The following is a 7,956-nucleotide window of genomic DNA, read 5'->3' on the forward strand; positions in this document are numbered from 1 at the left end:
ACAGCACCCACCAGTGCAACCCCACCCCCAAACTGCTCAGCACCTTTTCCCATGCCATTCCCAAACCCAGCTCCATGGGCCTCCCACCCGTGGTGCCCTGAGGTGGCAGGGATTCAATGCGGCATGATTAGGGTACATAGGATGACTCCTAGGATTTCAGAAGGACCGTAGCAGGGAAACTCTTGCATTACAATGTAATTACATGAATAGGCCTGGATCTGGAAGATCCTGAGCAGGATAATACTTGAAAATCTCATTTTCTGATCATTTCCACTCAAACCAGGCCTTTCAAAGGTGTGTCTTAATGAATTGCTTTGCTTCATCAACCATGGGAGCCTTGAATTCTTCAGCACTTCCCACCAGTTCTGGTGCACATTCTGTCCCACATTTAATGACGTCATTTTAGCTGGAATGTGTGAAAACAAGGAGGCAGGCAGTAAATATCCATTATTGCTCCATGGAACAGATACATTTCTGGAGGAATACACACGTGGCCTTTAGCAGGAGGCAGCACCAGCCGTCTGAGGCCTGAAGGAATTCTTTTGTGCATGTCCAGGATCTCTCCCTTCGTTCCATCTATTTTTTCCTTCTGTTCTCTAAGATCATTTGAAAATAGGAGCTTGTGTTAGAAACAAGAAGAATTTCCAACACAGCAACAAGGAAAGGTATAGGATAAACATGCTGCCCCATGGAGATTGAATGTGGAGGACTGTCTAGACAGCTGAATTCCTATGGATTTCAGCTATCAGGGCCATCGTGCCAAGAGCTTGTTTCCAAACAAAGTCCGGCAAAAGCAGATTGTGGTATCCATAATCTCAATATATTTAGACTTTTCAGCTAAGGAATCCTGGGAGAGGGGTTATGAAAACACCCTCTCCCAGCTCAGGGCATCCCCCCAGGTGACGGTGGGGTGGCACCATGTCACACACACAGGAACATCCAACAACGGCACAAGAGCTGATCCCACCCTGATCCCACACATGGAGGGTTCTCCAGCTGCAAAGCTACACTGAGATACTGAAGCCCCCAGCTTGCCCTTTGGGGACCCTCAGCTGCCTCTGGGACGTGCAGCAGAGCAGGTACTGTGTGGTTTGGCACTCGTGGAGCAGGTTATGGCATCACAGCTCTGACTCCCTGCTTGATTCAGCACCGAAAACCCCAGGAAAATGTCAGCAAAATAAGGATTTGACTCTGAGCCTTATCTATTAAAAATTGTTGCTAGTCTTCAGTACTCAGATCAATCAGCAAATCCATAAAGAATTAGTAATAAATTAACTAGTTCATTGTTTGTCTGTGAGACAGGGATGTTTACAGGATGTGATGATTTATTGAGCCATGGCAGTGTCCCACCACCTCAATGAGCAGCTAATTATTCAGCCTTTATCTCTGCTTATAAAAGCAGGGAGAACAGGACTACTGGGCACTACAAGACAGGTATTGCTGCTGGAATCCAGGGATGATCTTGGCATTTCCCTTCATATCCACGGGAGTCAATTTTAAAAGCTGAAGGAGCAAAGGAAAAGCCCCACTGCTGGTGCACTAAAAAATTTACTCACACACAAAGCAAACAACAAACTCTGAAGGAGAAGATTAATCATGGAATCATGGAATGGTTTGGGTTGGAAGGACCTTAAAGCCCATCCAGTCCCACCCCTGCCATGGGCAGGGACACTTCATAGACCAGGTTGCTCCAATAACATCTGTATTAATTACACTGGAGTTTTTTGATGAAGCAAAGACGCAGAAAAGTGGAGTTAAATCATACTCTTCTAGAAAATCTGCCCAGAGCAGCAGGAATATCCTGTTTTCACTATTATGAGATAATAATGATATTAAACAGGACATAATTATGGCCTCATTAGTTATGGTCCTACACGTTTGTGGGATTAAATATTTCTATTCAAACCACAGACTTGACTGAGCCTCAAAAACCCAAAGGACAGTTTTCTCCACTGAAATTAAAAAGTTTTTCCCTCTAAGAAGTGCCAAAGAGTCAATAAAATCCACTGATAATCAAATAAGCCCAATTCCTGCTGGGATCTCAGGTGTGGCACAGTGGAGATGACTGGAACATGATGGCACTTTGCTCCTGGCCAGCTGTGGGGGGGGAGGATTACTGTACAATCATGGAATGGTTTGGGTTGGAAAGGACCTTTTAAAGGTCACCTAGTCCAACCCCCTGCCATGGGCAGGGAGACTTTCCACTGGACCAGGACCAGTGGGTGAGGGCAGGAGCATCTGGAGATGGAGTCCCTTGTGAAGGAGGTCCCACCAGTGGTGTATCCCCAAAAGAAACACTCCAAGCATCCCCCAAACCTTCCTTGGCCCCACGCAGAGGGGTTTGTGTGGGATGCTGGGCTGTCCCTGGCAGAGGTGCCATCACCCCCTGCTCACATCCTGCCAGGCGGGTGCTTCCCAGGCTTCCCCGGACCCGCCTGCTCCATCTGCTGGACCTGCACCAGGAGGAAGAATTGGAGCCAAAAGGAGGAGAAAAACAACTGTCAGGGAGGATAAATCAAGACGCCAGAAGGTCTGACAGGGCCCTCAGCCTGAGCTCACCCTCGGCCTGGAGCTGGACAGGGCTGATGGATGTGCAGCCACAGGGCTTGGGGCCAGGTGGGGTTGGGCTGCACATGGAGCCACTGGCCTTACTCCCATTCTCCCCTGATGTTACTTTTTATCTTCCTTAATCCCTCTGGGAGCACTGTGGGTGGGTGGCTCTGCTCAGCACTCCAAGTCCCTTCAGAGTCAACAGCAGGTCATGTGCAGGGACCTGAAGTCACACCCCCCTGCAATGGCATCTCTCCCTTCAGAGCCTAAAATAAAAATGATAGTTATTTATGTTCTGATCTGGCTTGTTTTAATGGAGGAGGAAAAGCTTCACTACCTTCCTCCTCATTTATTGCAGGCATTAAGTTAAACATGGTTTCCTCTTAAACTCGACCTAATCCAATTAATATTAATATTGCCCTGAGCCAGGCTGATCTCATTAGTGTTGATATTTAATATATTTTCTGCAATTTGTGCTGAAAATGAGCTTCTTGCTTTTCATCGAGTCCGGAAAGAAGAAACAGCATTTTCTTCCAGTTCAAGAACCCATTTGGAATGGGAATAAGAAATGGCCTGGGGTGGTAAGTGCTGGCTGTAGTGGCTCCTCTCTGTCCCAGTGCTCCAGGAGCTGGGAGGGATTGGCTGCCCAGGTGGGATGGAAGGGTGTTCTTGGAAAGATAACACAGGCCCGGGCAAGCTGGGGGGGGCGACACCCCCAGGTCCCCCCTGGCTCCACACATGGACACAGTTGGTGTCCGTGAGGACAGTTCTGGTGGGATGAAGTGGGGGCAGCTCACAGGAAAGTGTTCCCCAGCTCCTTGATCCCTGGGAAATACAGTTCTGTGCAGTTTTATTTCATTAGTCATCAAATAGAATCATAGAAACATGGAATAGTTTAGGCTGGAAAAGCCCTCTCAGACCAATCCAACAATCCCCCAGCACTGCCAAGGCCACCACTGACCTATGTCCCCAGGTGCCACATCCACATGGTTTTTAAATCCCTCCAGGGATGGGAACTCCAACACCTCCCTGGGCAGCTCCTTCCAATGCCTGACCACCCTTGCCATGAGGAAATTCCTCCTGATGTCCAAACTGAACCTCCCCTGGCACAGCCTGAAGCCATTTCCTCTCATGCTGTCCCTTGTTCCCTTGGAGCAGAGCCTGACCCTAATCTGGCTCCACCCTCCCATCAGGCTCACTCTCCCCATGCAGAGAGCCAGAAGATCCCCCCTGAGCCTCCTTTTCTCCAGGCTGAGCCCCCCCAAGCTCCCTCAGCCAAGGAACCTCTACAAGGGACTCTACCTCCTCCTCCTCGTGGCATTCCCAGACATCAAGGAACACGGCAGGAGAAGCCAACTGGAGAGACTGATGAGGAAACCCAACGTGTCCCTCCCCCAGATCCAGACAGGATGGCTCAATATCAACCCCAAATCCATAGGATTTAGCTTTGTTAGTGTCAGCTGGTTGCAGAACTGCAGGGTCCACACGAGTTCCTGCACAGAGGTCATGCAGAAGTAAATAGAATAAATCCAGGATTTCTTCAGGCAGCTGTCATAGGGATCACAAATGGCTCAGCAGAAGCTATAAAAGGAGTTTCACCCTTGACTGCTGCCACAGAGCCACAGTCCACACATCAAACTGGACTTAAGAGGGATAAACCCACTGAGCTCTGACACCCCGGCTCAGCTGGGCAGGAGGAATCACTCCCTGGTTATATGGATGAGCAGCTGCCAGAAGTCAGGGAAAGATGTTTTAGAGCAGAATCTCAAATTAGAGATTATGTTCTGGTCAGGGAAAGGTGTTAGAGCATAATCACACCAGATTTTAGTTGTAGAAATAGCAGCAAGGGAAACAAGATCCATGTTATCCAGAACATAATTCCCTTTTTGTTTTGGACCCAGCAGCAAATAACTTGGACCCAATTAGAGAATGGTTTGGGTTGGAAGGGACCTTAAAGCTCATCTTGATCTCTAAGATCACAAGGAGCTTTAAGGTTCTTTCCAAGTCAAACCATTCTATGATTTTATAAATAACCTCATGTCCTGTCCAGAGCCTGTAGAGATGATGCAGTGAAACTACACTGTTACCAGCCCCCAGCGCTCAGTGTAAGGTGTATTCCTCCTCCCACATCACAAAATTAATCTTTTCTGGATATGACTTAATGGTTTTAGGCCAGACCTCTCTGACCCCTGTGGGTACCCACCACATCCTGGCTGGTGCCCAGGGACAGCACAGTGTGATCTCCGGAAGCAGCTTTATCAGCAGTGGCAGCTCGTGCAGCAGCACCAGCAGCTCTTACCTCATCCCTGCCCTGCCCCTCAACTCAGCTCTGCAAACCTTCACAGGGGAGAATTCCTTCCCAACATCCCATCTAACCCTGCCCTCTGGCAGTGGGAAGCCAATCTCCCTCATTCTGTCCCACCAGGCCTTTGTCCATAGTCCTCTCCAGCTCTCTTGGAGCCCCTTTAGGCACTGCAAGGGGCTCTAAGGTCTCCCTGGAGCCTTCTCTTCTCCAGGTGAACACCCCCAGCTCTCCCAGCCTAGCTCCAGAGCAGAGGGGTTCCAGCCTTTGGAGCATCTCCGTGGCCTCCTCTGGATTTCCTCCAGCAGCTCCACATCCTTTGGATGTTGGACCCCAGGGCTGGAGGCAGCTCTGCAGGTGGGGTCTCACCTGAGGGGGCAGAAGGGCAGAATCCCCCCTCCTCTGCTGCCCACACTGTGGGATCAGCACAGCACTCAGGGGGTTCTGGGCTGGGTCATGTCCAGCCTGTCACCCACCAACACCCCCAGGGCTGCTCTCAACCTGTTCATCCCCAGCCTGGATTGATCCCAGGGGTTGCCCCACCCAGGTGCAGCACCTGCACTTGATCTGGTTAAAACTCACTCCTGGAGATTGTCCAGATCCCTCTGGATGGCCTCCAGGTGTTAAAACAGTTGTGGCAGCGGTGGGATTCGAACCCACGCCCCCGCAGAGACTGGAGCCTTAATCCAGCGCCTTAGACCGCTCGGCCACGCTACCCTGGGGAATGGAGCACCAGGAGTGGCATCGGAACCTGGGATCCAGGGAAACATTGACCTGGGCACAGTGCCTTGGACCACTGGACCATCCTGACGGTCCTCACCTTATGTAAATCCTGTTTTATTCTCATTTTCTTCATGAAAGCCCAGAGGAGAACCAAGCCCTGCCTGCAGAACACCCCCCCCCGCTGCCCTTCCCACTGTTGAATGTACCTGTTCTGACATGTCCTCTCCTCTCATTCCCTTCCCATGGCAGCCTCGATTAAATCCACAGGGAGTTTTTGCACTCCAACAGGGAGACCACCAGATCCACCAGATCTTTCCACACCAACTCCACACCCATCCCTGTGATGCTTTTCTCAATGACCAAGGGCAACCTCGCCATCCTGTTGGGAATTAAGACCCAGGACCCAATTTTCCTGTCTGATTTGTCCCTTTGCCCCCTGTCCCTGCGCCCCCAGTGACTCAGAGAAATGCTCGGAGCAGGAGGTCAAGGGGATGAGGTCATGGATCTCCTGTTCAAGGTGACAAGGGAAGTGGCCAAGCTCCCTCTGCCTGCAGTGAGTGTGCAGCCAACAGCAGCTCCTGCCCACTTGGGTATCAGGGAAGATGCCAAAATCTGCAGGAAACCTCCTGACAAGCTTTGGGAGTCAGACACAGGGAAGCGGTGGAAGTTCTGGAGTTACATAAATATTTTTCTTCCACAGCTAAACACAAGCACTTTCTCCTTCCTCAGCACGGCGATAAAAGCACATTTAAATAAACAGGGTTTCAAAGGGATGTTTGGATTTAGCATGTTTTGCACCTTTTTCATTCATTGGAATAGATTCTGGCTGTAAGAACTACAGTGAGACCCCCCAGCTCCCTGAGCTACATCTGGAAACATGACATGTGCTTCCAAATCCTTCCATTCTGAGTCACTTTGTGATTCAAAGCATAAAAATAACCATTGATAAAAAAGCAAGAAGACTAATTTCTTTCTCCATGGCTTTTTGGTCCACACTGCTCAAATCCTAGGAGTCCCTAGACCCAAATCCTAGAACAGATCCCAAGGATCCCACACACCGCCCACTGCAGCATCTCCTGCCATGGGCAAAGAGCCTTGACATCAACAGAGGTGATTGAATTACAGAGAATAAATTGGTTATTTGAGGAAATAGACTGTTTTTTCATTAAGGGGACATTCACAAGCCACCACAGATTTCTGAAAGTCTATTTATTTTTGCAGCAGCTGCCAAATAATTTGCAAACAAATTTCAGCCCATGTAGGTTTTGCAGCTCCATTTGTGTCAGGTGGGATTGTGTGGATCCAGTGGCACTGGGAGCTGCTCTGGTCAAATCTAATATTAATGCAGCCTTGGAGAGCTGGAAAAGAACAGGATTTAAGGCATTTTGTACCTTGTTGCATGGCAGGGAGCAGGAAAGGGCTGGAGTTGGGAAACCTCCACAATAAATGTGCTGCAGGGTTGAGGAAGTTTGGAATTAAAACCTAAATCATTTTAATAAATCCAATGAGATTATTTCAATTAAAAAGAAGTGATTATAACAGCCCTTATTTTCTTATTAGGGCATTTAAGCAGCCCCTATTAAAAGATTAGAAAATATTGAGCCTTTGTAGGGCTTCCCAAACACGCTGTTTGGAGTATATCTGGTTAAAATGATTTCTGTTTAAATACCTCTGTCTAAAAATTACATTAATAGTATTGGATATCCGTGCCCAAATTTGGGATCACAGGTTTGAAAAGCCCTGAGACCTCCCCCAGGGGATCCCCACCTCTGTTTGTAGAAAAAAAAAACCACCTGGGTTTGTAGAAAATGTTTTCATTCCCCTGAAGCACAAAGAAGAAAAATCCCTTCAATATTCCTTGATCTGCTCACACTTGTCATCTCCAGCAGCCAAACCCAAGCCCAAGAGCAAATAACACTGTTTCCACAGATTAGCAGATGAATCATTCCTGTTATTTTTAGCAGGTCATTAAGGGCTGGCAGCAAAATTTGCAAACTGACTTGTGGGGCTTTTGATTGGTGTTAGCATAACCTCTTAGAGAAAACATAAACTGGGATTCAGAACAAAGGAAATGGGAGGACTGGGAGTCGTATCTCAAAGTTGGAAAGCAGCAGTGAGGGATGAAGATAAGTCGGGTTGGTGTGAGCCTGTGCCTCACTCTCAGTGCTCTCGCTCAAAGAGGGCGGAGCTGGGCAAGTACAAATGAGAGGTTTTATGTAAAAGATGATGGGATAAGGATTTCTCCCCATCTCATGAATATTTATACACCCTGGGTAGGGATGCCGTGGGCACTGGGAAAAGCTGGGTCCCCATGGGCATTGGGATTGGATCAAGAGGAAGTTTTCTGGCTGGTTTGTGAGCAGGGAAGTTCCTTTGGGGTT

General features: G+C 48.6%; 1 non-coding gene across 1 annotated transcript; it reads right to left on the reverse strand.

Annotated features, from left to right (window-relative positions):
* Positions 1–5,487: 5,487 nt before the first annotated feature.
* On the reverse strand, positions 5,488–5,569 carry TRNAL-AAG. The gene has a single exon. It is a non-coding gene; the product is annotated as a tRNA-Leu (tRNA).
* Positions 5,570–7,956: the final 2,387 nt, after the last annotated feature.

This window comes from Pipra filicauda, unplaced genomic scaffold, assembly GCF_003945595.2.
Source record: "Pipra filicauda isolate LSUMZ 115617 unplaced genomic scaffold, ASM394559v2 scaffold753_size109717_pilon, whole genome shotgun sequence".
Classification (NCBI taxonomy): domain Eukaryota; kingdom Metazoa; phylum Chordata; class Aves; order Passeriformes; family Pipridae; genus Pipra; species Pipra filicauda.